This window comes from Pan paniscus, chromosome 19 (genome assembly GCF_029289425.2).
Source record: "Pan paniscus chromosome 19, NHGRI_mPanPan1-v2.0_pri, whole genome shotgun sequence".
NCBI lineage: Eukaryota > Metazoa > Chordata > Mammalia > Primates > Hominidae > Pan > Pan paniscus.
This window is the reverse complement of record NC_073268.2, coordinates 99858692-99876196: the sequence shown is the minus strand read 5'-3', so window position 1 is coordinate 99876196 and position 17505 is coordinate 99858692.

Below are 17505 nucleotides of genomic sequence, written 5' to 3'. Positions count from 1 at the left end.
CATGTACACGTGTGAATATGTGCAAGCACATACAAGTGTGCGTGGGCATGGACATGTATGTGCATGCATGTGGAAGTAAGTGTACAGGTACAGTCTGAATCTGTGTGTGCACACACAAGTGTGCAAGGGTGTGGGCATGTGTGTATGTGCATGCATGTGGAAGTGTGTAAGTGTACAGGTACAGTCTGAATCTGTGTGTGCACAAAGTGTGCGTGGGTGTGGGCATGTGTGTATGTGCATGCATGTGGAAGTGTGGAAGTGTACAGGTACAGTCTGAATCTGTGTGCACACACAAGTGTGCATGGGTGTGGGCATGTGTGTATGTGCACGCATGTGGACGTGTGTGAGTTGCCCTAGCACATGTTTGTACATATGCTTGTGTGCACCCATGCTAGGCTGCTCTCCCTCCTGGTTCTCTTTCAGGACAGGCCAAGTGAACCAGGGCGAGCTCTTCTCTCCCTCTGACGGCCCCTCCACAGGAGAGGGACTTGGGACCAAGGTTCCTTCAGCCATCAGACCCTAAGTCTCAGGGCACAGGGTCAGAAAGCTTCTAAGGACCCATGAAAATATAGAAACTGGGTGAAATTAACTCCTATTGGCCCGACATATGAAAAGAAAATTGCTTTTGAGCTTCCAGGAGATCTTCTCAGGTTTTGTTTTGGGGATTTCCTGGGAAGGGCGTGTTTCCAAACAAGACTCTTGCCTTCTGCTCCCCCGGAGCTCCCCACCCAGCCAGGAGAGGCCACCGGGCAGGGAAGAAGGTCCAGCCCAGCACAGACTCCCCAGGGAGGGCCCCAGCCCAGTGGAAGGACCATGGAAACCATGTCAGTCTCCCTCAGTGGCTGCCCTGGGTTGACATGTCCCCTTAGGGATCTCAGGCTCTCAACCCTCTAGTCAATTCTGAGCTGAGTTTTTCTGGAGCTTTATATTCAACTCTGACTTTGCTCCCCTTCACCTCTACTCCCCACCCTAGAAATAGAAACCTGAGGTCAGGAAGTGCTGAGGGTCCTTGGGTTTGGTGTCAGGGAAGACACCGTGCTGACTCGAACCCACTAGGCCTGGAGCCCAAAAGTCCCTTCTCTGTGACCTGCGACAAGCCTCTACAGCCACGTCTCCTTCCCTGTGGTAACCGAGTGACACCAATTGGCTCCCAGCCACCGCTGGGCCTCAGGCAGTTGCAGTGGCTTCGGCACTGGCTTTGCTGAGCCAGTGACAGCGACGGCACCTCCTGGGTGTGAAATGTGCCAGCACCCTGGCCTCGGTGACCGTACGGCGTGGTGTGAAATTTCTGTTTGAACGCTCCATGACCACATAGGTCTCGGCTTTTTATGAGTAAAGCAGAGACCGTGTTGTACCCAAGCTCTCTGGGTGGCACCCACAGCTTCCTCAGCAGGGTAACGGTGACGGGTGGACAACTGGCCCACAGGCAAACTGCACGTCCCCCACAGCGAGCATCTCTGAGCTGCACTGACCAGTTCAGGCCCATGCGTCACCGGCATTTTTCTGAGCCAGCTCCTCTGGTTCATGAGAAGGTCTGAGTTCAAGAAATGAACGCCCAGCAATTAGCAATGTCCACAGAATCAAAGGAGCATGGTTTTAGTTGTCCTCCTGGGCAGCTTTGCCAGTCCGGGTATGAGGTAAAGCCAGAGGGACCCTGCCTCACCCACGCGCCCCAAGAGGGGTCCAAGGACCACCGACTGTCCCCACTTCCCTGGAACTGAGGATGAGGCTGATTCATGTGTTTCCTGTGACGGCCACGACATCATCATATCCGCTCGGAGAACTATTTTTAACTGATTTATGTATTTCTTGTATGAGGAAGACACCAACTTCTCCTTTAGTCAGTGTTACAGGAAAGTATTGCAGCTGTGCTCAGCTCAGCACTATTAATCGCCACAGAGCACCCTCCGAAGTCTTGCAAAAATTAATTAAGTTGGAAATATGAGTCAGGTTTGGATGCCACTCATTCTGAAAAAGAAGAAACTCAATAATAGTTACCTTCTCCTGTAGAATCAACAAGCCCGGTTTGCGAAAGAGCACACTGTGTCTTTAAATTTCCGTGGCGTGCCCACAGAGGAAGGCGTTCCGACCTCTGCTGCCGCTGCAGCTCCGGGGCACTGACCACACAGAGCTGGTTTCTGCACTTGCATCGCTTGCCCGAGAGCTAGTCACCGCGGGCGTGGGCGGGGCTGCCAGGGGCCACCTGCCTGCCAGAGCCAGGGTGCCTATCCTTAAGGCCAGGGGCTCCTGAGGACACAGACACTTCCCTCCTCTTTCAGACAAGGACAAGCTCAGGGGCATGGATGGTTTGGGCTCAGGCTGACCGGGAAAGACACGTAGAAAGTTTGGTGTGCGCTCTGGGTTGTGGGGGCCCGGCGGGGGGGTGGGCTTCAGGATCCCATCCCAGGACGCGTTCATTCAGCGGCACTCACACCCCCAACACCTGCTCCCGGCAGGTGCCGAGGCTTCTGTCACTTTTCTTAGCATCTCCCCATCACTCACGTGACTCCAACCAACAACCACTTATGTACCAGCTACGCGCCAGGTTGCTGAACAGCTCTGAGCAGTTAAAGGGCAGCCAGGAGCAGCTGGGAGAGGAGGGGCTGGAGGAGGAAGAGGGGTCCAGGACCCAGGGGCTCACGGGGCATCCCGAAGTCTTTGTGGAGACCTAGGGTTGGGGCTGCAGCAGGGGGTCGGGGGGCAGCCAGAGATCCCGGTAGACCTGGGAGGGGCCTGATCAAGGAGAAGGAGGGGCCACAGAGCCAGGGTCAGGACAGACTGTGAGGGGGCCTCTTGTTGGGACAGCGTCCCCTCGGAGCAAGAGCCCGGGGCGTGTGGCCGCCTCACTGTGACCTCCGGCCGTGCAGGCCTCTGGGGAGGGTGGAGATGTTTTCCCCTTCTCAGAGCACGCAGGTGTTACCTGCCCACAGAGTAGGAAGTGGGGTGCTTTCACCTGCACCGCACAGGTGAGGAAGCTGAAAACCCAAGCCATTTGGTCTCACTCTGGCTGAATCACCTGGAGGCTTTGGGAAACAGATTTCTTCCCCGCTTCCAGCCTTACCGCCACCCTCCTCTCTTCTAGAAGAGGCAAGAAGAAGCGGGGGTGGGGGTGCAGGCCGAATTGCCTGGAGATTAGGGGGACCCTCAGGGCCTGAGTCAGGGCTCTGTGAGACCCCCTGGTTCTTCACTCACTGTGGGCTGAGACGCGAGCTGAGTCGTCCACAGGAAGATACCCTCTTACTCTGAACAACCACTCTTTCAAAGAGGACACCGAGGCTCAGAGAGGCTCCCCAAAGCAGTGGCCAGCCACCATGGGCAGGACATGGACTCCGGCCCAGGAAGCCTGGCTCCAGAATCATGCTCCAGGCCTCTAAGCTGTAATTTGTGTCCTCCAGGGCTCACAATATCTAAGATTTAATGTGGAAAAATGGTGCTATTCTGTCTCACCCCATGCCCCAAAATAAAGGCAAAAAAAAAAAAAGAATAATTATAAAGTTTGGAAGAAAATACAAGAGCATTTTGGTATAAAAATGCAAAATCCAAAGCCTTAAAGGAAACCATTTGACTACTTAAAATTTAAAAACTTTTATGTGATGAAAAGAACAACCTTAAAAAGGTAAAATAATAAGCAGCAGACTGGGAACTAATATCTGCAATGTAAACACAAAGTACTGATATTCATCATATATAAAGAACTCCCACAAATCAACAAGAAAAAAGCAAATGACTAGCTAGAAAAGTGGTAAAGGGTAAAAACAGAAACATAGTCAAATAAACTAATGAATATCACAAAATATCCAACCTCCCTATTAATCATAGAAATAAGAAATTGAAAAATATTTTATGACAAAATCTAGTGTTGCTCCCGTGAGGAAGAGATCCACTGACATGCTGTATGCAGGGGTGTGAATGGGAACAGGCTTTTGAGAGGTGATTTGGAGTCTCTATCACAAGTTTAAATGCACCTGCCCTGAGACCCCCATCCCTGGGAAGAGATGTCCGTGCAGATGTCTAAGGCACACGTCTGGAAACAGTGAAGACCTGAGAAGAACAATCCTTCAGGGACCCAGCCCCTGAGTGTTCACCTTCCAGGGAAACCAGTCCTCATGGAGAACTCAGAGCCCTGGTGGGGTGGTTGCTGGGGTCTAGGGCTTTGTCAAGGTTCACCCCAGGCTGGGCTTGGAGGGCAGGGAGGCCGCTAGTATCTGGGTGGCTGCCTGAGCCTGCAGATCTCACACCCAGCTGCCCCGAGGAGCTACTGTCCACCTGGTGGAGACTCAGGCTGGGCCCAACTCAGAACTAGGAGTAAGGGAGTGAAGCAGGGATGGGGTCCTGCGGAGGGGCGGTAGGGTCTGGCCCTCCTGGTCTGGGGGACCTCCCTGGGCAGCACACTCCCTGTGTCCCACCCCAACCTCCTGCTGCTTTTTCTGGACACCCCCGTCCCCCGTTCCCCTCCAGGCTGGGCTTCCCACTGTCTTCCCACTGACTCAGCATCCGTCCTTCCCGTGGGGGCAGCAGCATCACTGCCTTCTCACGTGGAATCCCAGGGAGCTGCAGCCCCCACCCTGCCTTCTGGAGAGTTCTGTCTCTAATTTTATATGCCCTATCAGCCTGTTATTTGATCCAGATGCCTGTGAAATTTGAAGCGGGATCGTTCTGTGACGGGCAGTGGGCAGCCCAGGCAGGGCTCCCGTTTCGTGCATCAGCCCAGAGGTCTGAGGAGGGTGTGGCTCCTTCCCTGGGAAACAACATGGGACTAGTTCCAGGTGTTTTTCCACCCAGAGCCAACACCCATCACTTTGCAACCCCCTGGGTAAGTGTGCGTGGGGGGAGTGCTGAGCTGCAGCGGGGGGCAGAGGGCTCAGGCTGGACCACCCCTGCACCTTCCACAGTGAGGCCATCCCCTCCTGAGCCTCTGGCTCCTGGCCTATCCTCGCTCCCTCACCCAAGCCCCATGAGGATTCAGTAGCTTGAGAAGGACCCTCTGCTCACCAGAGGTCGCAGTGACTGTGAGAACACCCTCCTGTCCTCTTCCCCCCATTCCTTCCTGGACCTTGGGACACTTCTGGGAGCCAGCGCCCTCTCCCAACAGAGTCTTCTCCACAGGGCAGCCACGGGGACTTTGAGGATACCAGGTCCTCACCCAGGCCCCCGTCTCAGAGTCAAAGCCGTAACTCCCATAGCACAGTGGCCTTCGAGATGCCCTCTTGTCACCCGCCAAGGGGTGCCGGCACTGAGTGCGAGGATTTGACTTCCCACAAGAGGAAAGCAGGTTCTTTCCCAGGGGCCATGCCAGGCCCCAGCACCTCTGCTGACCTGGCTCAGTGCGTCGGGGAAAAGGGGTGCCCAGCCTCCTCTGTGTCTCCAAGTCAGGGGCATCCCAAGGCACCTCACTTGGGTGCTCTCAGAAAAGCCAGCCCTGAATCTCAGAGCCACCAAAGGCAGGCAGGATTCGAGCCTGGCCTCAAGCATGACTCTGGAATGTAAAGAGGAAAAGACGATTTAGGTTAACGTGGGACACAGCCCGTTTCCCGCCCAAACCAAGGTCCAGGGGGACTTCTCATCCCCAGCAGGGGGTGTGTCTACAAAGAACAACCACAAACTGGGGTCATTTCCAAAAGAAACACTCCCGGCTTCCTCCAGGGGCAGAGACCGAGGGGTCTGGGGGAGGAGGCTGGGGTGGGCAGAGGCCCGAGGTAGGGAGGTCCAGGGGCACATCCCAGGTCTGGCAGCATGGGCCGGGCCCTGCTGGGAGGGGGCTGAGGACCCCAGAGCCTAGGCCTGTCCTAAGCCTGTCCTTAGCCCGAGAGCCTCGGCCCTGTGCTGGCAGCAGGGTCTTCACTCCTTGCCAGCTCCACATAGGCAGTCAGGCTCAGGCCAGCCCCCAGCCAACCGCGGCTCCCAACACGCCCTGCCCTGTGGGAGATGCCAAGCTGGCATCCCTCTCGGGCCAGGCCAGGCCTCCTGGTGGTGTGGCCAGCGCTGGCACACAGTCCTGAATTCCTTCAAAGAACAACAAACTGAAAATCCAGCTGAGTTCAAATTTGCCCAAATTCCCACTTGAAGTTTCCCTGTCCCAGAGGGTGGTACCCGCCCCACCCCAGTGGGATGTGGTGAAGGCAGTGGCTCCTCCAGGCCACGAGGCATAAACAAATACCGCCTGGGCCACAGGGGCTTGGCCGGAGCCCTTGACTCAGCCCCACGCAGGCCCCCTCCTGCACCTCGACCGGCTCCTGGGGCTCCATGACCCACAAGCCAGCAAGTTTCTCAGCTGCCCTGACACAGCCTAGGACGGGGCTCGAGTCCCTGTCGTGCCCGTCCCAGGAAACTGGTCTTCACCTAGTCAGTCCCAGAGACCTTGCTCCTCACGCCCAAGGTGAGCAGCCCCATGTGATTCTCAATCTTTCAGGGTTGACCCTGACCTAACCCACATCTCCACCTCAAGTCTCCCACTCCAGTCTGAGAAACCCTCCCCGCTCCAGCCCCTAAGCCCAGCCCAGCCCAGCCCCGCAGGGCCTCCTGACTCACCCAGATCTGTCCCCACAAGAGGCCTCCTCACTCCTCAGTGGGAGACTCCGTGGCGTGCAGGCTCCAGGGGCTCTGTGGTCCCGGAAGCGAAGGTGGGGCTGGAGAAGGAAGCGAAGCGGATGTCACCGTCCTTGAGGGATTCTGGAGCCGCTTCAGTGGACATCTTTGCCCTCTGACCTGAGCCTCTGATTGGGTCATGGGTGGCCAGCAGCACAGCTGAGCCTGTGTCCCGTGCAGCCCCAGCCCCTCCAGCGGGATCACTGGCCCGTTGGGGATGACAGAGAGACACTCCCCGTCCTCTGGAGCAGGGGTCCCCAGGCTGTGGCCTGTTAGGAACCGGCCGCGCGGCGGGAGGTGAGCAGTGGACCAGCCTGACCCTGAGCTCCGCCTCCTCTCGGATCAGCGGCGGCATTCACTTCTCACAGGAGCGTGACTGCGCTCCTATTGTGTCCTATTGTGAACTGCACATGCAAGGGATCTAGGTTGTCCGCTCCTTATGAGAATCTAATGCCTGATGATCTGAGAGGGCAACCATCCCTTCTTCTCCCCAACACCCACAGAATAAGTGTCTTCCACAAAACCTGTCCCTGGTGTCAAAAGGGTTGGGGACCACTGCTCTGGTGGGAAGGTGCCAGGCCCCTCAGCCCCTTCCAGGAGACTGAGAAAGTGTTCGGGAAATCTGGGGGGCCGGCTGGTTCACCACCCTCCCCCAACCCTTGGCTCACCCAAGTCAGGGGCTCCACCCCAGCAGGCAGAGCTGACAACTCACAGGGGTGTCTGGGGAGGGCAATGTCCACTGCCATCTGCCAGGTCACGGGGGGATGCTGGAGGTCTGCTCTACCTCAGTTCCCCTGGCGTGGGTGCCTGGGGCTTCAGATTCACCCTTGTGTGGAGGTGGGGAGGCAGGATTGGGGAGGACCCTGAGTCTCCCAGGCAGGCAGCCTGGCACCGGGTGGGGGACTGTGATCCAGCAAACCTGCTCATTCTTGTGGGCGGCTAACGGCTTTTATTTCAGGACACCCACATGTGTTAAAACAGGAAATAAAGTATATGAGAAACAGCACCCCCACACACTCCCGGGGAAGGCGGCTTTTCCTCAGTCCCCCACTCACACCCACACAGCCCCAGAAGGGATCCCTAGGCACAGCCCACACCTCCACATCCCGTCCAACCCCCGCGTTCCTGGGCTGCTCTTTCTCTGAAGCGTTTTAACGCACAGGCGTGAGTGCACATACACACACACGTTTACCAACCATGCTTGGTCCCTGTAGCGTCTCCTTCCAACTGGGGCAGGTGACATAAGGGGTCAGGTGCCCGCTGACTCAGGACTTGTGGTTCCTGGAACTCTCAACCTGTGGCTGAATGAGTCCCACCCTGAGGGCTGATGGGGTGGACCCACAGAGTGCTGGACCTGCCCCAAACCTCAGAGCATGTCGGGCTGAACGTCCAGACACCGAGGAGCTTTGGGCAAGGTCAGGGGCCAGGCATCGCGACAGTGTCCCCAGGCAGCTGACCAGGAGAGGACAAGGCAGCTGAGAGGGCCAGGGGAGGCGGTGTGGGAATGCAGGGCTAGTGTCAGCAGGCCCAGCTGGGTGTGTGTCTCCTGGGAATCTGCTACAGGGGCCCTAGCACTGCGCTGTGCTCCCAGGGGGACCCCCACCCACTCAGGCCAGGGCCGGGGTGGTGGCTCCGTGTAGTGGCCAATGCTGTTCAGGGTCTGGGGGCTGGTACAGGGGAGGAGCTGGGACAGGGGAGGGGCTTTGCACAGGGGAGGAGCTGGTACAGGGAGGGGCTGGTACATGGGAGGAGCTGGTACAGGGGAGGGGCTGGCACAGGGGAGGGGCTTGGTACAGGGGAGGGGCTGGCACAGGGGAGGGGTTGGTACAGGGGAGGGGCTGGTACAGGGGAGGGGCTTGTACAGGGGAGAGGTTGGTACAGGGGAGGGGCTGGCACAGGGGAGGGTCAGTTCTGAGTGATTCTGACCAGGACTTGCGTGTGGAGGGTTTGACCCCCCCAGGTTAGGACCCCAAGTTTTACCCACGGTTCCCCCACCCCATATGCACATGGGCTGAGGTCGGAGGGCTGCCTGCCCAACGGCCTGCAATGGCTAGTGGGGTCTGTTCCACTCTTGAGCCAAGTGCTGAGGATCTGCCTAGCGGGAGAGCCTGGTGGGGAACATTCTGTCTCTGGTAAATCCACTCGGGGCTGGGTGTGACTGTATAATCGAGGTTGGTCACGAATGTTTGGAGGTTTATGTCACTGTGCTCCGTGGTTGGTCACGAATGTTCGGAGGGTTATGTCACTGTGCTCCGTGGTTGGTCACGAATGTTCGGAGAGTTATGTCACTGTGGCTCCGTGGAACTGGCACCAAGCTCATCTCGCCTCCTCTTCTGTTGAAGAAATGATGCCCCTTTCTGGGGTCACGTTCTTAGAGTGGGCAGGGGTGGCTGCCCCTCTGACCAAAGCTCCCGTAAGCCTGGAACCTGTCCCAGAGGAGGCCTGGTCTCTCCCTGGTGCTGCAAAGTGCCAGTGTGGGGCAGGCTGGGGTCCCCCTGGCCCTGGGGGAGAGGGGGCTCCTTCTTGGCCTGGGTCCCTTGGGGTGAGAAGAGGTGGCCCCTGCCTCTACTGAGGGACTCCCCATCAGTACCCCCTAACCTGGTCAGAGGGAGCGTACTTAGGTCTCCTGTTCCACTTTCCAATTTGAACACCTATAAACCCTTTGGCCTCAGCCTCTTTCCACCAAGAGCCAGGAACAGCTGTCCTCAGGGCCTGCCTTTGGTCAGGCCACCCTGAACAAACTTCACTCAGCCACTAATGGCCTGCTGTGGCTGTGGGATTCAGCTCCTGGCCAGGACCTTGGACGGAAGCCACTGCCAACCACCCAGGTCACACTCACCACCCACCTGGCCACACAGGAGTGCCCCCTCCTCTCAGAGCCCTCGGGGCAGCCCCAGCCGGGCGTCTAGCATTTGATGATGTCCCTGACCCCATGTCCCCACCAAGCCTCCCTCTGAGGGTCCCTAAGAGAAAGCATGCTTTACGGAGACCTTGTCAAGGAGGGCTGGAGTCAGGAGGAAAGGCCTTCCCCTCAAACCAGAAACTCACCCTAGAGCCTGAAGGGCCTTAAAAACAAACAAGAAAAATGACTTTAGTTTTGCTTTGCTTTCCACAAAGAGGCAGTTATGGCACCAGAAAAGTGAAGATGTCTCTCTCCCAGAATTAAGGTTGACTCTGAAGTTTATTACATCCTAAAGGTGTCACTAAAGCCACATGGCCATTTTGCAATCCATCCAAATGATCCCCTCACCCACGGGTACCTTCAGAAGGTCCTCACACCAGGTGCCACCATGTGGGTCTATGGCCTCCACACCCTCTTCCTCTCACACCAGGTGCCACCGTGTGGGTCTATGGCCTGCGCACCCTCTTCCCCTCACACGAGGTGCCACTGTGTGGGTCTACGGCCTCCACACCCTCTTCCCCTCACACCAGGTGCCACTGTGTGGGTCTACGGCCTCCACACCCTCTTCCCCTCACACCAGGTGCCACTGTGTGGGTCTATGGCCTCCACACCCTCTTCCCCTCACACCAGGTGCCACCGTGTGGGTCTATGGCCTGCGCACCCTCTTCCCCTCACACGAGGTGCCACCGTGTGGGTCTATGGCCTGCAAACCAAGGCCCTCACAAACCAAGGGACCCACGTGGAGAGGGTCACTGTGCACATGATATGGCCCCTCTTTGGAAGGGCTGTAGTCACCGTGAGGGGCTAAGGTTTGCTCTTGGGGCTCTGATTCTTATTTAACTGTGCACTGGGCACCGTTTTAGGGCTTAAGACACTTACACAAGAAACAGGCTCCTGCCCTGAAGGGCGCCTCCGGTTGGGGGGCCAACGGCGATGCCATCTGCTGTAAAGAACCCTTTATGGTGGGGCGTGGGTGACGGGGCTGAGCCCAGCACTGGGTGGGAGCAGCTGAGCCAGGCAGTGGCACTCAGCAGGAACTGGGGGGCTTGGTGGGAAGGGGACAGGCAGGAGGCCAGGAAAGAGCATTCCAGGTTTGAATCCCTAGTGAGGGTGGAGCCCACTGGGAGAGGAGCAGCACGGAGGCCGTGTCAGGGGAGGCTGGTGGGAGGGAGGCACAGGGTCCAGAAGGTCCCTTGCGACCAGAAGGGGCACCCCCAAACTCCAGAGATCCATGTGTCCACCATCTCAAGGGAAACAGGGCTCCAAGCTGGCCTCAGCTTGATTGAAAAAACAAAGCAAATGAAATAAAACAAAACACTGGCATGTCTCGCCCACTGGAGAGATGGAATGAGACTCATGGTGGGTGGAAGAGTTTGCTTTCAGTTGTGCTTTGGGAAGTCAGGAGAGAAAGGAGACAGCCCCACCCCAGAAGCTCATGGAAGGCCAGGTGGACAGAAGGACAAAGGAAGGCACAGGGCACCTGGCCCCAAGAGGTTTGGGTTTATCAAGATAACAGACGTCTACACAGCTCGCCCCAGGACATGGAGGAGGGAACAGAGCTATCCCCTCAAATGCCTGTGTTCCCTGGTTGTCATGACTTAACTCCACGGAGAGCTGAACCATACAGACTGATCAGAAGCTGGGCCCCAGCGACGTGGCCAGGGCCGAGGCTCAGCCTGTCGGTGTGAAGTGTTCATCACCAGCACTTTACAGACCGTGCAATGGCAGCTTTCACGGGCGGTGAGCACAACAATCCCGACCTTATTTTCCACAAGCACCAACAGATGTTTAAAACTGGGGAGAAATTTCAAGGACTGGAACATTTCTCAGGCAGGGCCCCTGGAGCAGCTCCAGGGAGCTGCACGCCCGTGGCCTGGTGGTGTTGTCCTAAGTGCTCCCTTCACACATCAGGAATGTCAAACAGAGCTGACCTCAGCACCGCCGAGAGCCCCACTCCAAACAGAGCCGTCTCCAGCAGCAGGCAGGCTCCGGGGTGTTTGTCTAATTTAAAACAAACTAGTTGGGCGGTATATTATTTCTCCAACCAAACAGGATTGAAAGCCGCATGTGCGAGGCATGACTATCGCTTCCTGCTGAAGTCCAGGCATCCCTCAAGCCTGCTCAGCACATTTAGCAAAAAGGAGATGATTGTTTCCCATCTCACTGAGAAAATAGAAGCAATCAGAAAAGAATGTCCACGTGCTCCGACCACACCATCTTCCCACCCAACTGTGCCTGCCCAGCCAGACCCACCCCTCATCCCCCACTCCAGGCTGGCCAGGAGCTCTGGTTGCCCCCTCAGTGGGGCCACCCTCAACAACAGTCATGCTGTCCCCTCTCCTGCCGGCCAGGGCCCCCCAGCTGCTGGCTGTCTCTCTGCTCTTTTTCAAGATGCCCCTCTAGGAACACAGTCTTCCGTCTCCACTTCCTCTCTTCCTAGTCTTTCCTGAGTCCTCGCTAAGCTAGCTTTCACCTCCCCTATTCCACTAAACATGCTTTTGCTGATGTTACCGGCAAAGGCTAACCCTGGCGTCAGTTCTCAGCCCTCATCTTGGCTGATCGACAACACCCAACAGGAGCAGTAGAAAGCGTGTTTTTCCTGCGACTTCCGGAATGCCTGTCTCCTGGCCTGCTCTTTAGATGTTCGTCCCTGTATTTGCTTCCTATTGCTGCTACAGCCGATTACCACAGACTTAGTGGCTTAAAGCAACACACATTTATTATCTTACAGTTTTGGAAATCAGAAGTCCCACATGGGTTTCACTGGACTAAACCAAGGCGTCAGCAAGAGTCTCTTCTTTCTGGAGGCTCTGGGGAGAATTCACTTCCGTGCCTCTTCCAGCTTCTAGAGGCTACCTACTTCCATGCCTCTGGGTTCCTCCCTCCACCTCTAAAGCAAACTCATCACTCTGACTTTTGCTTCCGTAGTTACATCTTCTCTGATGCTAACAGTGTTGCTTCCTTCTTGTGAGGACTCTCATGATTGCACTGGCCACCTGGTTAATCCAGGATAACCCCCCACCTCAAGACCCTTAATTTAATCACACCTGTAAACTCCCTCTTGACATATAAGGTAGTGGGGAGTGAGATGTGGACATCTTTGGGGGCCATTATCCTGCTGACTACAGTTGGCCCCTGGCTTCCAAAGACTCACAAGGATGCCACTCCACCCCAGCATCTGTGAACATCTACCTCATTACAGCATTAAGTCAAAGTCCAGAAATCTCATCTAAATTTACTTAGTTCAAGTGTCCCAAATTTCATAATGTAAATTAGGGTTGGGTTAGGGTATAATCCATCCAGATGCATAATTCTGCTCCACCTGTAAACCTGCAAAACTCAAGAAACAAATGATCTGCTGTCAGACCCAACATTAGGACAGGCATCAGTTGACAGTTATAGACATTCTCATTCAAAATGGAGAAAATGGAAGGAAAAAAGGAGTCCTCAGTCCCAAGCACTTTGAAAAACCAGCTAAGCAAACATTAGATTTCAAGGCCTGAGAAAATAATCCTCTGTGGGTCCCAGGTCCAACATCTGGGCTCATGGCTCCACCCTTGAAGTCATCCTTCCTTTTTCATGAAAGGTAGCACATGTTTGCCACTGAGTGGTTTTATCAGCCTGCTTCCTTCCTGTAGAATTTTGGAGAGTCCAACAGTGCTCTTTCATCTTTCATTTCATACTTTCTCTGTTCCCTTCAGTCCAAGTTGGCAGTGTTTCTGCTGATATAACATTCTCGAGAACTTTGTGGTCTCCTGTGTATGTCACACACAGGATTCACTCTATTTCACAAGAAGGTCCTCCCTAGGCCTTTCACATAGTCCTATCTCTGTCTTCTGCTGAGATGACTGAGGGGCTCCTGAGTCATTCATCTGAAGTCTTCAAAGGCTCCTCTGTGTGACTGAACACACTGACTTTTGATAGTCTCAAGGGACTGGTAGAATGTTGTCCAGCCACTGTGTTGGCTTTCTTTTCAGAGCACAGATTCATGCACATACGCACACATACATACTGCACACACATACATACTATATACAATACAGTGTGTATACACATAGACACTACAGCACATGCACGCACACACACATTCTGCACACAATACTGCATGCATGCACATACGGCACAGCACATACATGCACACATGCTGCAGCACACACAATACTGCACGCAGAGCATACAATCCTGCAAGTACACCATACACAGTATGCACACATACCACATAAACCTTATAGATACCCTGTGTATACACCAGATATGTTAAACATGCCTTGTGCACACACAGAATGCATGCAAACACATGTGCTCTGTACTCGTAGAGAAACACATCCACACACACACCATACAACATGTGCACACCCACAGGAGTGATAGAGAAGCTATAACGTAAACATGCAACTGTGCTCTAAGATCTTGCCTGATCATATCAGAGAAGCTACCAAGGCAGGGTTGAGAAGTGGGAGCAATGACAGGAAAGCAGACAGCAGAAATTGAAGGACCCAAAGCCAGACACAACCAGGACCAGGTGCTCCCCAGCAGTCTGGAGCATGAGCAGCATGGTGCCCAAGGTCTGGACATGGCTGTGTGGCCACATCTCACTGTATCGCCCCAGCAATGACCACATGTCCCCCACCAAGGAGGACACTTGTCCTGGGGCTGGGATGGTGACTCTGCTGAGCCCAGGGAACAGGAGCAGGCAAATTGGGGTGGGGGTGGGGGGGTCCCAGGGTTCCTGCAGGCACTACCTCAAAGGTTACAGGAAGAGGGAGAACCAGACCAGAGAGGCCCTGCTGCACCCTTCAGGAGCAGATTGCCAGGAACATCAGGGATTCACCTGGCCCTGAGCTCAAGTCGCAGCACCTTGTGACTTCAAGCAGACTTTGTAACCCTTAAGTCTCAGCATCTTCATCCAGTAAAGGGAGTTGGGGAGGCCCACCCCAGAGAGCTGCTGTGAGGACAAAATGAGGGTCTGGAAGAGTAGGCCACGACAGATGCCCCTTCTCTTCACCCGTGTATGGTGTACTTGCAGGATTGTATGTTCTGTATGCAGTATTGTGTGTGCTGCAGCATGTGTGCATGTATGTGCTGTGCCATATGTGCATGCATGTAGTATTGTGTGCAGAATGTGTGTGTGCATGTGCTGTAGTGTGTCTATGTGTATACACACTGTATTGTATATAGTATGTATGTGTGTGCAGTATGTATGTGTGCATATGTGCATGAATCTGTCCCCAAACTACTCTCCTTTTTCTTCTATGGGAAAGGAACAGGAACAATGGACCAGTCATACAGCATCTCAGGGGCCCTAGCCCCCTGCTTGTTCCTCTGGGCTCTCCAGCCCAGCAAGGCCCCAGTCCTCCCTGTTGTGGGTCCCTCAGGAGCTGCCAGAGGGGCGTGGTCTCTCACAAGCTGCCAGACGGTGCAAGGACCTGGGTCTCCCTAGTCAGATGCAGGGCTTCAGCGGGAGGCCCATTCTGAAGATGAGTGGGAGGTGGAGGGGCATTTCCAGCCAATTCTACACACCGAGAAGCCCTGGGCATGGGAACTCCATAACAAGGCTGAGCGCTACCTAAGACTGCGCGTGGGCGCCAGCCCCAAGACCCCCACTTCCTCTAGGGACCATCAGCCGGGGTACATGTGGGGACCAGCCCAAGAGCCCCGTATCCTCTAGGGACCATCAGCCGGGATGCATGTGGGGACCAGCCCAAGACCCCCGTATCCTCTAGGGACCATCAGCCGGGATGCACGTGGGCGCCAGCCCCAAGGCCCCCTCTTCCTCTAGGGACCATCCACTGGGGTGCAGAGAGGCTCAGTGCCTAACTACTTCATTTCGGCAGCCTATACGTGGCAGGCTGTCCAGCCCTCCCCTGCCTGTGTTAAAGCCAGCACATCATGGTGAGCACCTTCCGCTGAACTTCTCTTTGCCTATAGATTGGTTCAGGGCCGAAGCACAGACTGGATTCTGATTCTACCATTAGCAACTACCATCACCAAATGACCCAAACTCCAGGTCTTGGTTTCGTTACCTATAAAGAGGCATCAAATACTTACCATGTTGGGTCTCATAATATAAATAAGATGGCATGTTAGTTTCCTGCAGCGGCCTTTAACAAATTACCACCAAATGGGCAGCTTAAAACAATAAATATTTATTCTCACACAGCTCAGGAGGCCAGAAGTCCAAAACCAGTTAGCAGGGCTCCCTTCAGAGACTCCAGGGGAGGCCCTTCCTGCCCCTTTCAGTCCGGGGCTGCAGGCATTTCTTGGCTTGCGGCCACAGCACTCTAGCCTCTGCCTCTGTGGACACATGGCCTCCTCCTCTTCTGTCTTCTAAGAATACTTATCAGTGGACTAGAGCCCACCCAGATAGACAAGAATGGTCTCCCCCACTCAATACCCTTCACTTAATTAAATCTGCAAAGACCCCTTTTCCAAATAAGGTCACAGTCCCAGGTTCTGGGAATTAGGATGTGGACATATATCTTTGAGGGTTACCCTCAGCCCACTACAGATGTTGTGTTAGGTGTTCCATATGGAAGCGTCCAGCACAAAGCAAAGATGCAAGAAGATGGCTGCAGGTGTTGCAACAGATGTGGTGGGGTTGTTTCCAGAACCTGCAAGCTCCACGGAGCAGGGACCTTCTCACCTGTGCCACCACCAAATTCCTAGCCAATTAGACTGGGGTGGCCAGACGGATGCTTCTTGGGTCTCAGGGAGTTAAATCTAGCTCCCTTCAACTGGGGTACACAGGCCCCAGCCTTCACCTGGTCCTCTGCTCCCACCCACCTGCCCAGCATCCTCTTGTCAGACAGTGCTAGCCATGGCCCCCTTGAGGCATGGGCTGTGCAAGGTGGGGCCATGGCTGGCACTCAGTATGGGAGCAATGTCAGGTTTGGTATCCCTGTTCCTCCACCCATCCAGAGGGAAGATGAAGGCCCGGGAAGTGGTGCCTGTCAGTGTCTCTTACAAAGCTGGCTCTTCCCAGACAGTCACCTGTTAATCTTTAGTGCTTCTCAGTGTATAGAGTTGGCTGGAAATGCCCCTCCACCTCCCACTCATCTTCTACCCTGGCATCAAAGCTGCAGCTCCAGGGACACCGAGGAGAGGCCTGCTGGCCACAGTGTGTCAGGGCAGCCGAGCTGGCCCGCCATGCACTGTGTCCTTTCCACTGCACCACATCATCTCTGCAAAGCCAAGGGCTTCAGGAGCAGAGGGACAAGGCAACTCCTGGTGTTAACTTTGTCTTCATCCTTGAGCCATTCCTGTGGCAGGTGGCATTATACACTCACAGTCCTTCCTTCCCTCCCAGTCCCAGCACCATGGATTGGAAATGGGACTTGCTGTGACCACTGAAGTGTGGAAGGGGACAGTGGGGGAAGTTCTGAGTACAGGTAAGTATGTGCTTCCACTTGCCCTCCTGCATGCCTGGCCTGGGAAATGCCCCGGGGGGACCTTCTGCCTCTTCCATCAGGTCTCAAAATGAGAGCCAAGCCACACACCTGAGAGGCACCTGCAGCCTGAAGTAGATGCTGCGGCCACTACACCGACATAGGCATGAGAGACAAACAGCTTCTTCTAAACCACTGGGATTGGTGGGGCCATTTGTTACACAGCATTATTATAGCAATAGCTGACCAATAGAGAATTTGGTGCCAAAAGTAGGTGCTGCCGTAATAAAACCTAAAGTATTAATATGTGGCACTGGCTGATAGACTGGGTGGTGAATAAACTACTTTAGAAAGTCGGGGAATGGCAACTTGTGACATGTAATGGTAAAAAAAAATCACTAACATGGGCTCCTGTAATAACTTAGAAAGCAGGAAACATACCCAATGTAATCCTGGCATTGGGTGAAAAGCTTTCCAAGCAAAATGTCTCTAGAGTGAATAATCATTGCTACTGCATTTGATAAAGTACCTCGAGAAAAAGATAAGCTCAGAAAGGAAAGCCAAGCTTGCAGCAGAATTGAGAGAAAACATAGGGAGCTCAGAAATTCTAGCATTTGCAAGATTAAAAATTTA